Genomic DNA, 21,864 nt, shown 5'->3' with positions numbered 1-21,864 from the left:
ATAAATTCTCATTAATCTTTTTAAATGCTAATTGTTTAAATCCCAGCACATAGCTGCTACTAAAGAACGACCACTGATCAATCAACACTGAGATGAAGTGCCTCATATATGCAGGACACCGGTTCTTTTAAATATTATGAATGGTTCCCGCCCTGGGGAGGTGGGAAGACAATTTAACTTTTGGTTCGACGGGTGGCGTGACCGCCCACAGCACCATAGAGGGATGCAGGCGGCTGAGCAGACCAGAAATCTGACAGAAGCGGACTAGGGCAGTGTGTGGCAGACTTCACTAGGGCAGAGAAGCCCCAGTTGGCCCCCCTGGGTTTTCCTGGACTTGTTCCCCAAGGCGCAACCCCCTCCCCCGGCGTCCGAGAACTCCCAGGAGGCTAAGCGGCCGCGTGGTGCGGTGGTCCCTCCGCCGGTAGCTCTGAAATGGCTTTTTGGAGTAAAACTTGGGTCGAGAAAGAGGCGAAGGGGGAAAGTGCTGGGAGGTCTTCAGGACGAAGTTGTGACCCGCGCAATGGAGGGAGGCCTGAGAGACCGTCTCCCTGCCGGCGCGTAACAGGAAAAGCCGCTCCCGACGTTCTCCTCGAGGGGCTCGCCTTCGGCAACCTCCGGGGGAGTTTCGGCTCTTTCCGCCAGTTCGAGCTCGGGCCCTCCATCCGCGAGGGCTAGCCCCCACCCCCACGCCGCCCCGCTTTGGTTATGGGCGGTTGCGAGTCCCGCGAGCTCGTGGCCCCACCTCGGTAATTCCCAATCTCCGGCGACGCCTGTGTTCCCTCAACTAGGGCGCGCGACTCAGCGGTGTGTGTGTGTGGCACAAGGGACCAGGACACGAGTGGAGCGACCTCGATGATACCACGAACTGGGGGCCGCCTCCCCACTCGAAGGTCTCGGGCACTCGTGCAGCCTCGTGCGCCGGTTGGCTCCAACCGCCTCGAGCTTGGCGCGGCCGGTTCACGCCGGCGCGAGCACGCGCCCTGCGCGCTGGCTGGCTGGCGCGCACGCGCCTGAGCGGGCTCCGGGGCGGGGCGAACAGCTCGAGCCCCGGCGAGGGTCGGTGGGGATCGGCTGGCACTCTGGCCCCCCGCCGCGGCTGCGATTTCCAGCCCGCCGCGGGGCCGAGCAGGGACGCGGGCAGAGGCGGCGGTGGGGGTGGGGCGGCGTCCGGCTCCGCGAGCGCTGGGGGAGGAGCGCGGCGGCGGCAGCCCTAGAGGAGGAGGCGGAGGAGGCGGACGGAGGCGGACGGAGGCGGCGGAGGATATCCTTTCCTCTTCTCAGACCCTGGAGCGCCCGGAACTGTGTGGACGCGGCGACGGCGGGGGTCGGCGTAGGTGAGGCTGGGGGTGCGAGGCGGAGAGGTTGCCTGGAGCTGAGGGGGTCACAGAGGTGCAGAGAGCGGACTTGGCGGGGAGAACGGGGGAGAGGGCGGTTGTTGAGGGTACGGAAAGGAGGGAGACGAGCCCTTTGGGAACCAGGAGTGCCCAGAGGGTGAAAAAGGTTTCTGGGGTCAATGGGGAGGGCATTGCACATGGGTCCCGGCCGGGGTTTCAAGAGGCATAGGCCGGGAAAACAATGGAGTGAGGGGGAACTCTGGTGTGAGCGTGTGTAGGGTATTGGATTTTAATAAACAGCGAGCGAGATCGAAAAGAATGAAAGGGTCATTTGCGATGCGAAGTACAGTGAATTGGAAATGCAGTGGGGTATGTGTCGGTCATCCGCCTGGGTGTGTCCTTAGGATTTAGGGGCAATAAGAGGTTTGAAAATAAGGGGTAGAAGGGCATTCTTGGAATTGAGGGAGGAAACGGAAAAATGAGGCAAAGGGGAGCACAAATACAGTAGATGTTGTTTGGGCTTGAATTATTAGGTACAAAGAATGGGGGATTAGATCGACTGCCGTGGCATTTTTTCCTAATTCATCCAGGATCATGGGGTTCTTTTAGAAGGTGGATCCTTCTCAAGCTTTTCCCTCTGCTAAAGAGTAGAAGCCGCTCTTTTAATGATTTGGTTGCTATTATAGTCTGTTTTATTGATAAAGCATGCTTGTAATAGTTCTCCTCTATTCAGCAGGTTACTACTGTACAGTAGTTTACCTGTGATTAATGAAGCAGGAGAGGACAGAACACCCAAAATAGTCATGTTGCTCTGAGTTAGGTAGGTGGTAATACAGAGTTCAGGATGTTTAGGAGAGAATCAAGAGGTTCCCCCCCCTCCCCTCAGCTGAATCAAAAGGTGATGAATAGTGTTGGTAAATCTAAGTTATCTGTACTTTGTCAGAATGTCAGTTTGTCACTGAGAAAGTTTGTGTTAGTGGGAGAGAGCTTGGATTCTGCCTCAAGACATTGTTTCTTAAAGTGAATTTCAAATTATCAGGCTGCCTCATACCTTCCAGTTTGAATTAAGATGCTTTGAGAAAATTGTGGTACTTAATGGGTTATGCTCTTTGCATTTCCTTGATACTATTACTTAGATTTCCAGCCCAAACTTGGAATAGTACTAGAAAGAAGATGGCTGATTTTGAAATTGTAGTACCATTATGTATTCATAATAAGTCCACATTAAGCTTTTTATTAGTTGGACATTAAGTTTTGCTGACTCATCTAAGACTTCTGGGAATTCATCAGTTTTTATTTCTCAGCTTGTCAGGCATTAGGCCACTTTACAAAGGTCCAAAAGTAATGTTCTAAATTGTAACTTATATGTTGTAAAAACTGAACAAAGCAAGAAGTGGGTGCAGTATACTTACTAGTGATGATGTGGCTTTTTATTAACTTCTTACAGTGGGCTAGGCAATATACTAAGATTTTTTTGAATGCATTATCTCATTTAATTTAATCTCCACAGTAACTATAAGATAGCTCCTGATTATAATTTATAAGATTATGAAATTATAATTTATAAGGTTATAACAAATTATAAATTATGAGATTAAATAACTTACTGAGGTCACTGAGCTAGTAAATAACAAAGCTGATTCAGACCCAGCTGTGGATGATTTCTTTAAATTTTTACTGCCTGGTAGTTCTTCCTGCATTATGTCCTCTTCCCTCCCCCCATCTTGGTTGTAATACAAGCAGCAAGGCTTGGTTGAAACTTGGGTCTGATATAGATTGGATTAGTGGACTACTCTGTAGAGTGTATTTCACAAAGCCTCTGGGGCTAATCTTGCTGTGGGTTTGTCCTGTGAGCACACTTCTGTTTAGTATAAAGTACTGTGCATACGTGGCACTCTTTCCTGTAGAAGTCCTGACAGCCAGTTGTGGAGCCAAAACCAATTAACTCTGGAATACAATCGAAAACTGCTCCGTGCTCAAGTAACCTCCAAGCACCTGTTGAGTTGACAATTGGTACTGGCATTACCTCTAAATATAGACAGGTTCCTCTTAGAAACTGGGAGTGAAACAACTAGAACTGAAACAGCTGGGGCCTGAAGGAGGAGTCATATGTTTCTGGCTGGTCGAAACATCAACATTAGCCCCTGGAGGCTGAACTGGGAGCAGCCAGGGGCTACAGATACTAGTGAAGGGCTGGAGGGGATTTTCATTTGTTGAAAAATGAAAAGTAGGCACTGAACTCTGTACTTTATATATCTTACCTTATAAGATCTTCAAGCAACCCTTATAGGGTAGTTGTAAGTATTATTCCCATTTTTCAGATGAGGCTCAGAAAGTTTAAGCAGTCTGCGCCAGGTCACGCCTTAATGCCAATGAAGGAAGTTTTTATATATATATATATATATATATATATATATATATATATATATATGTAATTGCTACTTGCAGTTTTCCCCTGCAGAGTCCCCATGGTGAAGCTGGAAATTAGAAGTCATTTTTTAGGAAATACTTTGCTTCTCTGTTAAAGTAAGATTGATTTTTTTTTTTTTCAGTTTTACTGCATTTAGTTGGAAACATGAAGGAAAAGCTTATATTTTTCTGATTTTCCATTGGGCAGGGGAGCCCATTCATTATATTAGCAAATCATCTATAGAATAGAATTTAGCTTCCTTAGTTACTTGGTGCGTATCTGCAGCAACATTAAAGTGGTATGTTCAACCCAACTATTCAGAGATCCTGACTCTCCAGGTTAGTAAATGTAGGCTATTTCCTGTATTCAAATCTTGAGAAATATTTCAGAATCATATATAACTGTGGACGGTTTGACAGAATAACAGTAAAGCATGGCTTTTATAGATTTTTTTTTAAAGGAGGTACAGGGGATTGAACCTTGTATGTAGGAAGCAGGTGCTCAACCACTGAGCTACATCTGCTCCCCAGTGAGAGTTGTTTTTTTGTTTGTTTGGTTTTAGAAGGTACTGGGGTTGGGACCCGGGACCTGGTACATGGGAAGCAGGTACTCAACCACTTGAGCTACAGCCTCTCCTTTTTCCTTTACATGTATTTTTTTTAAACCATTTTAAAAAAAATTTATTTCTCTCCTCTTCCCCCCCAACCCCCCCCCCCCAGTTGTCTGTTCTCTGTGTCTATTTGCTGTGTGTTCTTCTTTGTCCACTTCTGTAATTGTCAGCGGCACAGGAATCTGTTTCTTTTTGTTGCGTCATCTTATGTGTTAGCTCTCCGTGTGTGTGGCGCCATTCCTGGGCAGGCTGAACTTACTTTTGCACTGGGCGGCTCTCCTTATGGGGCGCACTCCTTGTGCGTGGGGCTCCCCTACGCCGGGGACACCCCTGCATGGCACCGCACTCCTTGCGTGCATCAGGCACTGTGCGTGGGCCAGCTCCACACGGGTCAAGGAGGCCCGGGGTTTTGAACCGTGGACCTCCCATGTGGTGGGCGGAGGATGCCCTATCCACTGGGCCAAGTCTGCTTCCCTTTATATGTATTTTTTATTAGATAGGTTGTAAACTTACAAAGCAATCATGAATAAAGTGCAGAATTCCCATAGAACAACCCTCCACCAACACCTTACATTGTTGTGGAACATTTGTTACAGATTATGAAAGAACATCATCATACCTTACTATTTTTTTTTCTTCAACAAATCAACTTTATTGATGCATATTAATAAAGCATACAAGCCATCCAAACTGATAATAATAATGATCACTTCAGTCATTATTAGAGCATTTTCATTACTTCCATAATAATAATAATAAATTTTTCACCTCTCAATCTCTCCATGCTTTCCCTGCTGTACATAGCTGCTATTTGTGGCTATTCTTACATATTTATTTATTTATTTTAAAGCAGTTTTATTGAGATATATTCATATACCATAAAATCCATCCAGAGTATATAACCAGTGGCTTTTAAGTATGATCACAATATTGTGCATTCATCACCACAAAAAAATCTTAAAACAACTTCATTACTCCAAAAAGAAAAACACACCCCGCAGCAGTCATCTTTCATTCCCTCTTGATATGTTTTTTCCCTCTTGCTTTTCTTGATATGTTTTTGCGACAAAGGTTTGATCATCATTCTTGCTTGGTTACTTTTAAATGGTGGTTTTATGATGTATCCACCTGCAGGCAGAAGCACTTGGCCTTGAGTGTGAAAGACGGTGTTTTGCTGACTTTTCCTGTACTGTTCACAGGATGCTTGTACTGGGAATGACTCAAAAGGAAATGTTTTACCCAGTTTTCATGACTGTCTCTTTAATTCTGCCTCTTTATATTTATGTGTCATGACATCTGGCAAGCACATAAAATACATTTCAACTTAATGAATGTATTTTTGAAAATATTTCGGATAGTTCATGTGGAATTTCTGTTAGGGTGTGAAATGTATCCAATGTGGAAGGGGCTATTTGTTATATACAAATATTCCAGTCACACCTGCAGATGTGGATGACCATCCTAAGAACATTATATATCTATATGTGTATTTGAAAAATTTGTCAGTAGTGCAGACCATTTTCAGTTCACTTTGCTTCTTTTGATGGAAATTCAGGGTACTTTTTTCCATTTAAACATATTTTATATGTATGAGCTGCTGGCTACTGCTTACCTTCTATATCGTCTTTTCATTCACTGGGGAAAAAAAAAGTTTTAGTGCCAGCTTTAAATATTTCAACCAGGTACCTGTAATACTTAGAACAGGAGTAAAATTGGCTAAAGTCATTTGACTCCATTCTCTTTACCCCTTCTTCCCTTCTTCTCTCTTCCCATCCCTTCTCTCTTTCTCTTTATATCTATCTGTATCTGTATTTATAGCCATAACTATATCTTTAATTATATCTATATCTATACCTATATATTGAGAGTCACAAATTACCAAATATGAAATAGGTTTAAATAACTGCAGACTGACAGTCCCATAGAATGGGTCTAACCTCCTATTTCGTTTTTTTAAATGTCATGGAGGTTAATTATCCCTGGATCTTGCGTCTTGAGATTATTGTGTTACAAATGGCCTTTAGGCTCATGTCCAATTTTCTGAGGGCCACAGAGGAGACCCGGTGAACTTGCAAATTACTTTTGAGGTGTGTATCTGAAACCCAGGCCAACTTCTACTCAGTTGAATTGGTTCTGGAAATACTTCTGAAGATTGTTTGTAAACACCTTGTTTAGGTTGCTGGATATTAAGGACTGGTTGGAGGCTAGTTGTGCTTTCCGTGTTCACATTCACCATGGCAACCTGAGGAGTGGTTTCTTGAAATACACATCTTCTTTTACTCAGATTCTGCAGGGTTTGAGGATATAGCCATTAGCTTAAAGGCAACTTCCTCAGGGAAACGGACTTGGCCCAGTGGTTAGGGCATCCGCCTACTACGTGGGAGGTCCGCGGTTCAAACCCAGAGCCTCCTTGACCCATGTGGAGCTGGCCCCACGCAGTGCTGATGCGTGCAAGGAGTGCCCTGCCATACAGGGGTGTGCCCTGCCACGCAGGGGTGTCCCCTGCAGAGGGGAGCCCCACACACAAGGAGTGTGCCCCATAAGGAGAGCCGCCCAGCGTGAAAGAAAGTGCAGCCTGCCCAAGAATGGTGCTGCACACACAGAGAGCTGACACAACAAGATGATGCAACAAAAAGAAACACAGATACCTGGTGCCGCTGATAAGGATAGAAGCGGTTACAGAAGAACATACAGAGAATGGACACAGAGAGCAGACAACTGGGGGGGGAGGGGAGAGGAGAGAAATAAAACAACAACAACAAAATAAAGGCAGCTTCCTCAGTCATTGCCCTATGACTAATTTGTGGTTAGGGACAAGTTGATTGGAGGTTTTTGGGGATTGCTGGAGCTGTTTAGGGCTTCTTACTGACTTAAATCCTAAATAACAACCTTAGACTGATGGTAAGAAAAAAGATTTTTTTATGTTATGTAATTAATAAAAATGACATGATTACTAGTTGTAGCATGTGTGTGTGTTTTCTTTAGAATTTGCTCAAGGATATTTGGGACAGAATGAGGTTTTAATAGGCTATTATATTTATGGATAAATCAGGATAGGTAAGTGAATTTGTCTTTTGTACTTGAAGATACTTCCAATGATAGTACTTTCTATTGATCTGGATAGAACCAAAAAACACAAATTTGTAAAACCTGCTATTTTTCCTATCTTGAGTATGTGTGGTGTGTCTAGTAGTAAATGACTTGCTGCTGTTTTAAGGCCCCCTCAGTAGTAGAGCGAGACTTTTCCTTAAGTTATGCACTTGGTCTCTGTAACATGTTACTGTGGTCAGCCCACCACTGACTTTTCTGGCCGTCTTCTACTGTTATATTGATTCAAAATGTGCACTATAGTATGAAGTAGAAGTGACTTTTCTTTTGCTTACTTTGGTTATTGTTCTCTTTTTCTTTATAGTAAATTGCCTTGATAGCCTATCTGCATATCCTGCATGAACCCTCTCTACAAGGATCTCATCATAAGAGGCTCCATCACATTTGATGAATGCAGTGAAACTCACCTGTAACTAACTTGGAATCACATTAAGCTAAGGTATGGTACCTGAATGGTGGGCCATTTAGTTTAGACCCAAACATGATGTCTTGTTATAGCTTAATGGTCAGTATGTACTAGGTTTCTTGAAATGGTTATCTGATTACTTGAGAAGTTGTCAGTATTGTAACAAGGCTTAGTTTGGTTAATTTTTTGCCCCTGTGTCGTTTCTCAAAGGTTGTATTTTGTGTGGGTCTTTTAAAAGTTGATGTTTGACATTAGTGTGTCAGTGCATAACGTAATGATGATCCTATAAATTAGACCAAAGGGTGTTAGATGGAGTTATTGTAATTTGGGAGCTCAGAAAGTAACACAACAGTGATGATTACTAAGTGTATGTTTGGGTATCTAGCCTGATGAAGTAGAAAAAGTTTCTGAAAAAGGAGGGATATTTGGTACCTTCATCCTGATTACTTGTTATTGAAATCTTAATATTTCAGTAAGATTAAGTAGAATTATATTAAATTTTTACATTATTACATATTTGATTGGACAATAAAATTGTGAGGACATATGATCCTTTTATACTTTACTAACTAATTTCTATTATGAAATAGCCCAAAATATGATGATGATGATGATGATGATGATGATTTCTATCTGGTTGTGTCATTACCTCTTTGGTGTGTTGCTTTGCTGCATGAGGGCTTGCACTTCACTGCGCAGTTCTGGGATGCCTTCCAAAATATATTATTAAACTTCTTTGGCAGCTGAACTTTTTTTTTTTTTTTACAAAAATGCTTCTATTCATAAACAATATATTGTGATTTAAAAGAACATCAGTATTGTTTACTTTGTGTATATTTTTTATTTAAAAAATTTATTGAAGTATATCATTTTTACATGAACATGCATAAACAATAAGTGTATAGTAAAATTGTGAACTTATAAAACAAACATGCATAACATCATAGAGGGCTCCCATGTTTCACCCCACCACCAGTACCTTGCATGGTTGTTGAAACATTTGTAACAAATTATGGATGAGCATTCTCAAAATACTACTACTAACCGTAGTCCATATCTTACATTTGGTGTATTTTTCCCCCAACCCACCCTATTTTTTTTTTTTGTTCATTAATCATACAGTTTATCTAAAGTGTACAATTCATGGCATTTGGTATAATCACAGAGTTGTGCATTCATCACTTCAGTCAGTATTAACATTTTCATTACTCCGAAAAAACCCAGGGAACAAACCACTATCATACCAATATATTAATGCTACCACTTATAAATCCTATAATATGCTTTCACCATTTCTATTCATTTCCAAACATTTACAATGTTTTACTAATTCTGCACAGATTAAACCTCAGCTTTCCATTCTTTAACCACATTCTCTGGTGACATAGTCTAGCTATTAACTCCATAATTTTGCTCATTATATTTATTCATAATAGCAAAATCCTACAGTATTCGTCCTGTTGTGACTATTGTGCTTTACTCATCAGAAGGCCCCCCAGATTCATCTGAGTTGTCATGCTTCATGACTTCATTTCTTCTTACAGCTGAATAATATTCCATTGTGTGTGTATCACAGTTTGTTTATCCATTCATCAGCTGATGGACTCCTGGTTATTTCTATCCTTTGGCAATTGTGAATAATATTGCTGTGAACATAGGTGTGCAGATGTCTGTTCTTTTCACTGCTCGCCGTTCTGGTTATATAAACCTAGTAGTGGTATTGCTGGGTTACATGACAGATCAATATCTAATTTCCTTAGGAACCGCCAAACAGACTTCCATAGTGGCTGTACTGTTCTACATTCCCATCAGCAGTTTCTGTCTCTTCACATTCTCTCCAACACTTGTAATTGTCTGTTTTTTTTTTTTTAATGGTGTCCATTCAAGTAGGTGTGAAATGTTCTCTCACTGTAGCTTTGATATACATTTCCCTGATAGCCAGTGATGTTGAGCATTGTTTCATGTGTTTTTTCACCATTTTTATTTCTTCTTTAGAAAAATATCTATTCACGCCTTTTGCCCATTTGTCTTTTTATTGTTGAGTTGTAGGATCTCTTTATAAAATCACAGATATTAGACCCTTGTTGGATATGTAAGTATTTTCTCCCCTTGAGTAGGCTGCCTCTTTACCTTCACAAACTCCTCTGAGGTGCAGAAGTGTTTAATTCGGAGGAGGTCCCATTTATCTATTTTTTTTGTTGCTCATGCTTTGGGTGTAAGGTTTAAGAGACCCCCACCTACTACAAGGTCTTATAGATGTTTCCCTGTGTTCTCTTATAAGAGTTTTAAGGTCTTGGCTTTTATGTTTAAGTCTTTGATTCATTTTGTACAGGGAGTGAGATAGGGGCCCTCTTTCATTCTTTTGGTTATGGATGTTCTGTTCTTTCAGCAGCATTTGTTGAAGAGACTGTTCTGTCCCAGAAAAGTTGACTTGATAGGCTTATCAAAAATCAGTTGATCATAGAGGTAAGGGTCTATTTCTTTTTTTTTTTAGAACTAAGTTTCTTCTAAGTCTTTATTTTTTTATTTTTTAAAGATTTATTTTCATTTATTTCTCTCCCCTTCCCTGCCCCCCGCTCCCCAGTTGTCTGTTCTCTGTGTCCATTCATTGTGTGTTCTTCTGTGTTTGCTTCTGTTCTTGTCAGCAGTACCAGGAATCTGTGTCTCTTTTGTTGCATCATCTTGCTGTGTCAGCTCTCCATGTGTGTGGCACCACCCTGGGCAGGCTGAACCTTCTTTCACGCTGAGCGGCTCTCCTTACGGGGCACACTCCTTGTGCATGGGGCTCCCTTATGCGGGGACACCCCTGCATGGCATGACACTCCTTGCGCATATCAGCACTGCATGTGGGCCAGCTCCACACAGGTCAAGGCCCGGGGTTTGAACTGTGGACCTCCCATGTGGTAGGCGGACACTCTATCTGTTGAACCAAGTTCGCTTCCTGTAAGGGTCTATTTCTGAACTCTGAATCCTATTCCACTGATCCATGTGTCTGTCTTTATGCCACTACCATGCTATTTTGACCATTGCCGCATTATAATACACTTCATAACAGGAAGCGTGAGTCCTGTGACTTTGCTCTTCTTTTTTTAGGATATTTTTAGCTGTTCAGAACCCCTTTTCCTTCCAAATAAATTTGATAAGGGACTTTTCTATTTCTGTAAAGTAGGCTGATGGAATTTTGATTGGTATTGCATTGGTATTGCGTAAATTAATACTACACGATACACGATGTTATTCTTTCCATCCATGAACATGGAATGACCTTCCATTTGTTTAGGTTTTCTTTGATTTCTTTTAGCAGTGTTTTGTGGTTTTGTGAATACAGATCCTTTATATTAATTCCTAGATATTTGAATCTTTTTGTTGCTATTGTAAAAGGAATTTTTATTTCCTCCTCAGCTTGTTTGTTACTAGTGTATAGAGACGGCACAGATTTTTTTTTTAAAGATTTATTTATTTATCCCTCCCTTGCTGCTTGCTTGCTGTCTGCTCTCTGTCCATTTACTGTGCGTTCTTTTGTGTCTGCTTGTCTCCCTTTGTTGTGTCATCTTGCTGCACCAGCTCTCCGTGGGTGTGGGCCGTCAACTCTCCACGGGCGTGGGCTAGCTTGCATTCACAAGGAGGCCTAGGACGTGAACCCCAGGCCTCCCATATGGTGGTGGGAGCGCAGTCAATTGAGCCACATCCGCTTCCCGAGACGGCACTGAGTTTTGCGTGCTGATCTTGTTTGGTGCCACTTTGCTGAACTCATCTAATACCTTTGTTGTAGATATTTTGGGGTTTTCTAAATATAAGATCATGTCATCTGCAAATAGAGTTTTACTTCCTTTTTTCCAATTTGGATGCCTTTATTTCTTTTTCTTGCCTAAATTGCTGTACCTATATCTTCTAGTATAATTTTGAATACCAGTGGTGACACCTTATCTTGTTTCTGATCTTAGACGGAAAGCTTTCAATCTTTCCTCATTGAGTACAGTGTCGGTTGTGAGATTTTCATATATGCCCTTTATTTTTTTTTATTTTTTTTATTTTTTTTAATATTTATTTATTATTATTATTTTTTAATTACATTAAAAAATATATATGAGGTCCCATTCAACCCCACCGCCCCCGTCCCCCACTCCCCCCACAGCAACACTCTCTCCCATCATCGTGATACATCCACTTATGCCCTTTATTATGTTAGGAACTTTCCTTCCATACCTATCTTTTGAAGTGTTTTTATCAAAAAAGGATGCTTGATTTTCGTCAGATGCCTTTTCTGCATCCATTGAGATGATCATGTGTTTTTTTTCCTTCAATTTGTTAATGTGATATATTACTTTAATGGATTAAATTATTTTCTTATGTTGAACCACCTTTTTCATACCAGGGATAAAACCCACTTGGTTGTAGTATATAATTATTACTTTTTTTCTTTTAAAGATTTATTTATTTACTTTATTATTCTTTCTTTATCCCCGCCACCCCCTCCCCCAAGGTTCTTTTGTCTCTCTCTTCATTGTTTGCTTGCCTTCTTCAGGAGGCACCGGGAACCAAACCCCAGACCTCCCACATGAGAGGCAAGTGCCCAGCGGCCTGGGCCACATCTGCTCCCTTTGGGCTGTGGCATCTGCTGGCTTGTGGCATCTGCTTGTTGCGGTGGGGGTGGCATCTAGCTCATTGTGGGGGGGCATCATCTGCTCATCTTCTTTTAGGAGGCACCAGGATGCAAACCTCCCGTGTGGTAGGTGGGTGCTCAACTGTTTGAGCCACATCTGCTTTCCTTATAATTCTTTTAATATGCTGTTGGATTTGACTTGCAAATATTTTGTCGAGAATTTTTGTTTCTGTGGCAGTTTGACAGTATTTATGAATTCCAAAAAGAGATATTGAATGTGTTTGCAAACTGGTCTGTTTCTCAGGATGTGATACCCTTTGGTTGTGTTAAATCAAGATTAGGCCTTTGATTCAACTTGCCATTAGTGCTTGCAGGGTTGAATCACCGCCTCTCCCCCCTCCCCCCCCCCCGGCCTATATAATGGTCGCTCAGTCAAGAAGACAGAAGTGGATACACAGACAAAGACATGGCAGGGGAGATAATCTTGGTTTTGATATTGGAGGTCCGGGGAGAGATGAGACATTTACTTGGTAGTTCACAGCTGACCTTGTGAAGAAACCAGAGCAGCTGAGAAGTTCTGAGAAACTAGCCTTACGCTAGCCTATAGCTGAGATCGGAAGAGGCTGGGCCCATGAACTTTAAGAGAATAGAGGAAGACTGAACCCTCGCAGATATCGGCAGCCATCTTGCATCAACATGTGACAATAGACACTTGGTGAGAAAGTAACCTCTTTTAGTACCTTGAGTTGGATTCTTCATGGGACTTGTAACTGTAAGCTTCTACCCCAAATAAATACCCTTTATAAAAGCCAACAGAGTTCTGGTACTTTGCACAGTATACCTTTGGCTGACTAATACATTGTCTATATTCATTAGAGATATTGGTCTGTAATTTTCTTTTCTTGTAGTGTCTTTTTCTGGCTTTGGTATTAGGGTGATGTTAGTTTCATAAAATGTATTGGGTAGTTTTCCCTCTTCTTCAATGTTTTGGAAGAGTTTAAACAGTACTGATATTAGTTCTTCTTGAGATACTTAGTAAAATTCACCTATGAAGTCCTCTGGTCTTAGACTTTGTTGTAAGATTTTTAATGATTAAGTCAATGTCTGTATTTGCAATTGTTTTTTTGAGTTCTTTAATTTCTTGTAGAGTCATTGTGGGTTGTTTATGCATTCAAGGAATTTGTCCTTTTCATCTAGGTTGTCTAATTTGTTGGCATACAGTTTCTCATAATATCCCTTATGATCCTTTCTGTTTCTGTAGGGTGAGTTGTAATGTGTCCCCTCTTTCATTGCTGATTTTATTTGCATTTTTTTCTCTTTTTTTCTATTAGTCTTGTTAAGGGTTTGTTGATTTTATTGATCTTCTCAAAGAACCAGCTTTTGGTTTTATTGATTTCCTCTTGCTTTGTTCTGTTTCATTTATTTCTACTCTAATCTTTGTTATTTCTTTCTTTCTGCTTGCTTTGGGATTGGTTTGCTGTTCTTTTTCTAGTTTCTCTAGTTGTTCAGTTAGATCTTTTATTTTAGTCGTTCTTTTTTAATATAGACATTTAGGGCTATAAATTTCCTTCTTAGCACTGCCTTTGCTGTATCCCATAATTTTTGATAAGTTGTGTTCTCATTTTCATTCATCATGAGATATCTACTAATTTTTCTTGCAGTTTCTTTTTTGGGCCACTGATTGTTCAGGAGTGTGTTATTTAACCTCCATATATTTATGAATTCCCCCCTTTCCTGCCTATTATTGATTTCCAGCTTCATTCCTCTATGATCAGAGAAGGTGCTTTATATAATTTTAATCTTAAATTTATTGAGAGCTGTTTTGTGGCCCAACACACTTGAGAAGAATGTATAACCTGCTTATTTGGGGTGCAGTATTCTGTATAAGTGTGTGAGTTCCAACTTATTTATCATATTGTTCAAGTTCTCTGTTTCCTTGTTAATCCTCTGCCTATTCTGTCTATTGATAGGATTGGCGTGTTGATGTCTCCAACTATTATTGTAGAGATGTCTGTTTTTCCTTTCAGTTTTGCCAGAGTTTGCCTCATGTATTTTGGGGCACCCTGTTTAGGTGCATAGATATTTATGACTGTTACTCCTTCCTGGTGGATTGTCTCTTTTATTAATATATAATGGCCTTCTACATCTCTTTATCACTTTTTTTGCATTAAAGTCTATTTTGTCTGACACCAGTATAAATATCTCTGTTCTCTTTCGGTTACTATTTGTGTGAAATATCTTTTTCCAACCTTTCACTTTCAGTCTGTTTGCATTCTTTTGGTCAGAACTAGATTCTTGCTTATGAACTCTTAGTTTCTGTTTTTTCTTTGACTGTTCTAAACTCACCATCATATTTGAAGGACAGTTTTGCTAGATGAAGAGTTCTTGGCTGGAAGTTCTTCTCTTTCATCACCTTAATTATATCATACCACTCCCATCTTGCTTCCATGGTTTCTGAGGAGAAATCTGCAGTAAGTTTTACTGGATGTCCCTTGTTTGTGATGTTTCCCTTTTTACTTGCTGCTCTCAGAATTTTTTCTTTCATCTTTGGCATATGGCATTCTGAATATTATGTGTCTTGGCATTTGTTTTTGTTTTTTTTCCTAATGGAGTATACTGTGCTTCCTGGACACTATATTTATGGCTTTTGTGAGTTGGGAAATCTTTGGCATTAGTTCCTCAAATACTTTTTCTGCCCCCTTTCCCTTTCCTTCTCTTAGCACTCCCATGACCTGTATGTTGGTTCACTTCATGCTTTTATTCAACACCCTGAACTCCTGCTCACTTTTTAAATTCTTTTTCAATTTCAGCTGTTTTGTCCTCTTTGTCACTGATTCTTTCTCCCATGATTTCAAATCTGCTGTTGTATTCATTTATTATGTCTTTCATTCCTATAAGCTTTGTTATTTTTCTATCCAAGGTTTCAAATTTTTGCTTACCCAGTATTGTCTTTTTTTAAAAAAAAGATTTGATTTATTTCTCCCTCCCCTTGTTGTTTGCCCTCACTGTCTGTTCTCTGTGTCTGTTCATTGTGTCCTCTCTGTCTGCTTGTCTTCCTTTTAGGAGGCACTGGGAACTGAACCTGCTACCTCCCATGTGGGTGGGAGGAGCCCCCTTGCTTGAGCCACCTCAGGCCCTGCTTGTTGTGTCTCCTTGCTGCTTCTCCTTGCTGCGTCTCCTCACTATATTACTGTCTTGCTCGTCTTTAGGAGGCTTTGGGAACTGAATTCAGGACCTCCTTGGTAGAAGGGTGCCCACCTGCTTGAGCCACATCCGCTTCCCCCAGTGTCTTCTTAATGCCTTTTATTTCTTTAGCCATGCTGTCCTTTAACGCTATGATATGATTTAGAGGATTTATATAAACCTCATTGATTAGTTGTTTCAAGTACCATGTCTCATCTGGAGCTTTAATTTGTTCCTTTGCCTGAGCCATATATTCCTTTTTCTCAGTATGGCTTATAATTTTTTTGCTGATGTCTAGGCATCTGATTCTGATGGTGAGTTTACTCTGATGTTCAGTTTCTTTCTGTTGCCTTGGGATTTACTGTTGAGTAGCTGTGTGCTGCTACCACTGTTCTTTTATATATTTATTTATTTCTCCCCCTCCTTCTCTGCAAGTTGTTTGCACTCTCTCTGCTCTTTGTGTCTGTTCACTGTGTGCTCATCTTTTTTTTTTTAGGCACTGGGACCTGAACTTGGGACATCCTATGTGGGAGAGAGGCGCCCAGTGGCTTGAGCCACTTCCGCTCCCTGCTTGTTGGGTCTCTCATTGTGTTTCCTTGTTGTGTCTCTTTGTCACATCATCTTGTTGTGTCAGCTCGCCATGCCAGCATGTCACTTCAGCTTGCTGTCTTGCTTGTTGTCTTTAGGAGGCACTGAGAACCAAACCTGGGATCTTCTGTGTGGTAGGTGGGTGCCCAGCTGCTTGTGAGTCACAACCGCTTTCCTGTTCTTTGATTCTTGGTTCAACTTCTAGATATTTAAGATTTCCCATTTAACTGCTTACACCAGGGGTAAGGACCTAGTAATAGGGTTTAAGACCAATTTCCAAGGCCTTTGTGGGGGTCAGTAAAGGCATCTGATTACCTCATTCATTCATTCATTCATTTAATCATTTTTCCCTTCTTTTAGTGCAGTTTTCTGATCTGCTACCAGTTAGTGCTCTTTGGCAGACCTCTCAGCTTAGACCCCAGATGCTAGGGGGAAATGAACTCATTGTATCCTAGACCTGGCAGATGATTCAGAAGCAGTGTCCTCGGGGCTGTCCAAGCCTCACAGACGTTTCTCAGAATTTGTTCTCCTTCCTTGGCTGGCCACACCCTCCCTCCTTTTGCCTCCTCAGCAACCAGCCCAGGGCAGTAGGGAGAATGTTTGAGAAGCCTAAGTATCTTTAACTCCCTGCACACAATTTTCTTTAGCTCAGGGCAAATAGTACCATCGCCCCACTGGCCTGGAAGCCTGGGGTCCCTCCAACATGGCAGACTAAGTTCACTAGCCCAAATCTGAATTGCCTGTAGGCTGTTCCTCCCTTTTCCCTCTCTTTGGGAAGACGGCCCCTGCAGTCTACAGGCTGCTGTTTACTCTGAGGGATGGACACCAGCTGCTGCTGCAGCTTTACTCACAGGATTTTTCTGCCAAGCCAAGACTCCTTTCCTTTGCTCTTCTCTCTTATGAGTAGTGTCTAGCCTGTCCTTGGTGTTCTGACTCTCAGAACGGCCCTCTAGACAGTCGCTCCTTATCCTCTAGCTATTTTTCTGGGAGGGAAGTGATCCCTCTGCTTCTCTAATCCTCGATCTTCCTGGAAGTCTCCTACCTTATACATTCATCAACATTATTCTTTTTTTCTGTTTTTCCTTTTTTTTACTGTGGTAACATTTATAACATTAAGTTTTCCATTTTAACCACTTTCACGCATACAATTCAGGGGTGTAAATTACATTCATAATGTACCACCATCACCAATATCCATTACCCAAACTTTCTCATTACCCAAAACAGAAACTCTGCATACATTAAGCATTAACTTCCCAGTTTAATACTTCCCTTTCCCTACCCCTGGTAACTTGTATTACACTTTCTGTTGCTATGAATTGGCATGTTCTAATTATTTCATATCAATGAGATCATACAATTTCTGTCCTTTTATGTCTAGCTTATTTCACTCAGCATGATGTCTTCAAGGTTCATTCATGTTCTAGCATGTATAAAAGCTTCATTCCCTTTTACAGCCAAATAGTGTTCCATTTTATATGTATATTATTTATCCATTCACCTGTTGATGGACATTTGGGTTGGGCTAGTGAACGTTTTGGTGCTTGAGATGTGCATCTACTAAATGGTGTTAGTTTTAATCAGGCCAATACCAGCAATACATTTATAATATTTCCATGTTCTAATATATATTTTTAAAATTTCTTATTAAAATAGTGAAGTAGTATAGCACCTTGGTTAAGAGCACAAATCATTGGATGCACAAATCTGCTTTCTATGCTTCCATGTAGTTCTGTGGACTTGTTCAGGTGTTTAATTTCTCTGAGCCTTTGTTTCTTTATCTGCAAAATGAATGCTGTAGTAACTCTACTATAAAGTTTGTTTGACAGTTGCATTTTTTTGGAGGTGAAATTCTCTTAACATAAAATTAATCATTTTAGAATATACAATTCATTGGTGTTTTCTACGTTCATACAGCCATCACCTCTATCTATTTCTATTACGTGTTCATCACTCCCAGAGGAGAGAGCCTGTGCTCCTGAAGCAGAGAATCCCATTCCCTTCTTCCCTCAGCCTCTGGCAGTACCAATTTGCTTTCTGTTTCTACAGATTATTTATTCTAGACAAATCATATAATGTGATCTGTGTCTGGTTTCTTTTACTTAGCATAATGTTTTCAAGGTTTCTATAGATTATTCTAGACAAATCATACAATGTGATCTGTGTCTGGTTTCTTTTACTTAGCATAATGTTTTCAAGGTTCATCCATGTTGTAGCATGTATCAGTTTTTTATCCTTTTTATGGCTGAATAATACTCCATTGTATGGATGTATCTCATTTGGTTGATCCATTTTTCTGTTGATGAACATTTGGATTTTTTCCACCTTTTGGATATTATGAATAGCACTGCTATTAACATTTGTATACGAGAATTTTTTGAGTACCTGTTTATATACCTAGGAGTGGAATTATTGGGTCATATGGTAATTATCTGTTTAACTTTTGAGGAACTGCCTAACTGTTTTCCACAGTGGATATATCATTTTACATTCCCACCAGCAATAGCTCCACATTCTCCCAAACGCTTCTTAGTTTCCATTTTCAAAAATATTAACCATTGAAGTAGGTGTAAAGTGGTATCTTATTGTAGTTTTAATTAGCATTTCTTTAACAGCTAGTGATATTTAGCATCTTTTCATATACTTATTGGCTATATGAGTATTTTATATAGAGAAATGACTATTCAGATCTTTGCCGTTTTTTAATTGGGTTTTTTATCTTTTTATTGTTGAGTTAGTAGGAGTTCATTATATATTCTAGATATTGAACATTTTTTTAGATGTATAGTTTCCGAATATTTTTTTCCCATACTGTTGTCTTAGTTTGCCAAAGACTGCCAGTACAAAGTACCAAACAAAAAAGCATAAAAATGAAAAAGTGTAAATCTTTCTAATTCAGTATTTGTTAACCTCGGGACTACTGCCTTTTTATATGCCAGGTAATTCTTCATTGTTGGAGGCTGTCCTGTGATTGCAGGATATTTAGGAACATCCCTGACTTCTACCCACTAGATTCCTGTCTTTTGAAGTGTTTTTATCAAGAAAGGATGCTGTATTTTTGTTGAATGCCTTTTCTGTGTCAATTGATGATCATGTGATTTTTCTTCCATATATTAATGTGGTGTTTTCTTGTGCTGATCCACCCTTGTATACCTGGGATAAAACCCACTTGATTATAGTATATGAATCTTTTAATGTTCTTTTGGATTCAATTTGAAGCATTTTCTTGAGGATATTTGCAATATATTAATTTCTTTCTCGTAGTATTTTTTTTTTAAGATTCTTATTTATTTATTTCTGCCCCCCTGCAATTGTCTGCTCTCTGTGTCCATTCACTATGTGTTCTTCTGTGACCGCTTCTGTCTTTATCAGGGGCACCGGGGATCTGTGTTTCTTTTTGTTGCGTCATCTTGTTGTGTCAACTCTCTGTGTGTGCAGTGACATTTTGCTGAATGGACTGTTCTGCCTGAGCTGTGTGGGTTTGAAGGCTAGTAAAAAATCACTTGACCATACATGTGAGGGTCTGTTTCTACACCATTAGTTTGGTTCCACTGGTCTATGTGTCTGTCTTTTATGCCAGTACCATACTGTTTTTACCACAATAGCTAGGTAATATGACTTAAAGTCCGGAGATGAGGGTTTGCGTTTCCTTTTTATGATGTTTCAGACTATTCAGGACTCCTTACCCTTCCAAATAAATTTGAGAATCGTGTATTCAATTTTTTTTTTTTAATGCTGGTGGAATTTTTATCAGCGTTGAGTTGAATCTGTATATCAATTTGAGTAGAATTGACATATTAATGATATTTAGTCTTCTAGTTCATGAGCATGGCATGTTCTTCCACTTATTTAGGCCTTTTAAAATTTTTTTAACATTAGGTTGCAGTTTTCTGAATACAAGTGCTTTACATTGTAAGTTTGTCCTACTATTTGAGTTTTATCTGTCATAGTTTATTTTCACCACTCTTTGACACTTTCAGTTACTTTTATTGATATAATCTTAATTTCTAGACTCTCTTCCAGGCCTCTCTCTCCTGTCTTTTCTTTTCATGTTCTAGCACACCCTTTAGTAGTATTTCCTGAAAATCTGGTCTCTTGCTTAGAAATTCTCTCAGTTTCTGTTTATATGTGAATATTCTAATCTTGCCCTCATTTTTTGAAAGAGAGTCTGCTAGATATAAAATTCTTGCCTGGAAGTTTTTCTTGTAGTATCTTAAGTATATCAGACCACTGTCTTCCTGCCTTCGTGGTTTCTGGTGAGAAATTAGCACTTAATCTTATTGGGTATCCCTTATATGTGATGCATTGCTTTTCTCTTGCTCTTCTCAAAATTCTCTTTGTCTTTGGCATTTGACATTCTGATGAGTATGTGTCTTGGAGTTGATCTACTTGGATTTTTTCAGATGGGAGTAAATTGTGCTTCTTGGACATGGCTATCTATGTCCTTCAATAGGGTTGGGAAATTTTCTACCATTATTTCTTGAAATATTCCTTTTGCTCCTTTTCCCTTTTCTTCTCCTGGGACACCCATGGCATGTATGTTTGCACATTTCTTGCTGTTGTTTAGTTCTCTGAGACTTTGTGCAATTTTTTCCATTCTTCATCTGTTCTTTTGTATGTTCACATTCAGAGGCCATGTCTTCAAGCTCACCAGTTCTTTCTTCTGCCTCCTCAAATCTTCAGTTCTATGATTCCAGTGTTTTTTCAATTTCATTTATTGCAACTTTCATTCCCATAAGATCTGCTATTTTTCTGTGTATATTTTCAAATTCTTCTTTGTGCTCATCCAGTGTCTTCTTAATATCCTTAATCTCTTTAGCCATGTCATTGAATTTATTAAGGAGATTTGTTTGGATATCTGTGATTAGTTGTCTCAGCTCCTTTATGTCATCTGGAGGCTTATCTTGTTCCTTTAACTGGGCCATATCTTCCTGTTTCTTGGTGTGGATTTTAATTTTTTGTTGGTGTCTTGGCATCTGGATTACTAGAGTATTTATTTTGGGTGTAGTTTTTCTCTTTAGTTTAAGGCTTCCTGCCTTTTCTCCCTTGCTGGTTGTACAGTAGGAGCCAAGGTTGTAATTGGTGCTATAAGCTGTGGAGGCTCAAGCCTCCACAATCAGATGAAGCTTCTTCCAACTTTCTCCTTTGCCAGAGGTAGGGACAGAGTCACAGCTGTGTGGAATAATCCCAGGTCGTGCAGGCCTAGACTGTAGCTGCCCAGGGAGACTGATGCAGCTTCATGTCCCTTTTTTCCCTGCCTGGGGCGGGGATGGAGCTGCAAGTGTGGGCAGCAGTCTGTAGAGCGGGTCCAAGGTGGCTGCAGTTGCCCCGGTAGACTGCTGGTTATTCAGTTTCTGCCAGCCAAGGGTACCCACAGTTACCTGGATAGGCTGGTGCAGGGTTTGCCAGCCTCCTCCCTGCCAGAGGTGGGGCTGAAGCCTAGGCTAGCACTACAGGCCGATTTGGGTCAAAGAAACTGATATTCCTACTGTCACCGTGATTTTTGGTCCGGCTTCCCCTCATGCTGAGGGTAGAGTCAAAATGGTGGCCACGGGCCTCTTTCTGACCTGGACAGATTCACACCCTAGCTGTTCCTAGGGTTATTCCTTAGCCATCTGAGTC

The 21,864-nt window shown here is 40.5% G+C and overlaps 1 protein-coding gene across 7 annotated transcripts in view; it reads left to right on the top strand.

Annotated features, from left to right (window-relative positions):
- The first annotated feature begins 1,014 nt into the window (after window positions 1-1,014).
- The window catches only part of SPATS2 (spermatogenesis associated serine rich 2), a 224,417-nt gene continuing 203,567 nt past the window's right edge, over window positions 1,015-21,864 (top strand). For 6 of the 7 annotated variants that reach the window (XM_071218912.1, XM_058308286.2, XM_058308288.2 and 3 more), the window contains exons 1-2: window positions 1,015-1,334; window positions 7,767-7,901. The gene's annotated coding sequence lies outside the window, so the exon portion shown is untranslated. Of the gene's footprint in view, window positions 1,335-7,766; window positions 7,902-10,317; window positions 10,335-21,864 lie in introns of those variants that run through there. The other variant, XM_058308285.2, reaches the window with a different exon arrangement.

Source organism: Dasypus novemcinctus, chromosome 12 (assembly GCF_030445035.2).
Source record: "Dasypus novemcinctus isolate mDasNov1 chromosome 12, mDasNov1.1.hap2, whole genome shotgun sequence".
Classification (NCBI taxonomy): domain Eukaryota; kingdom Metazoa; phylum Chordata; class Mammalia; order Cingulata; family Dasypodidae; genus Dasypus; species Dasypus novemcinctus.
Note: the sequence above shows the minus strand (reverse complement) of the source record. Positions and strands in the feature narration are given on the sequence as shown.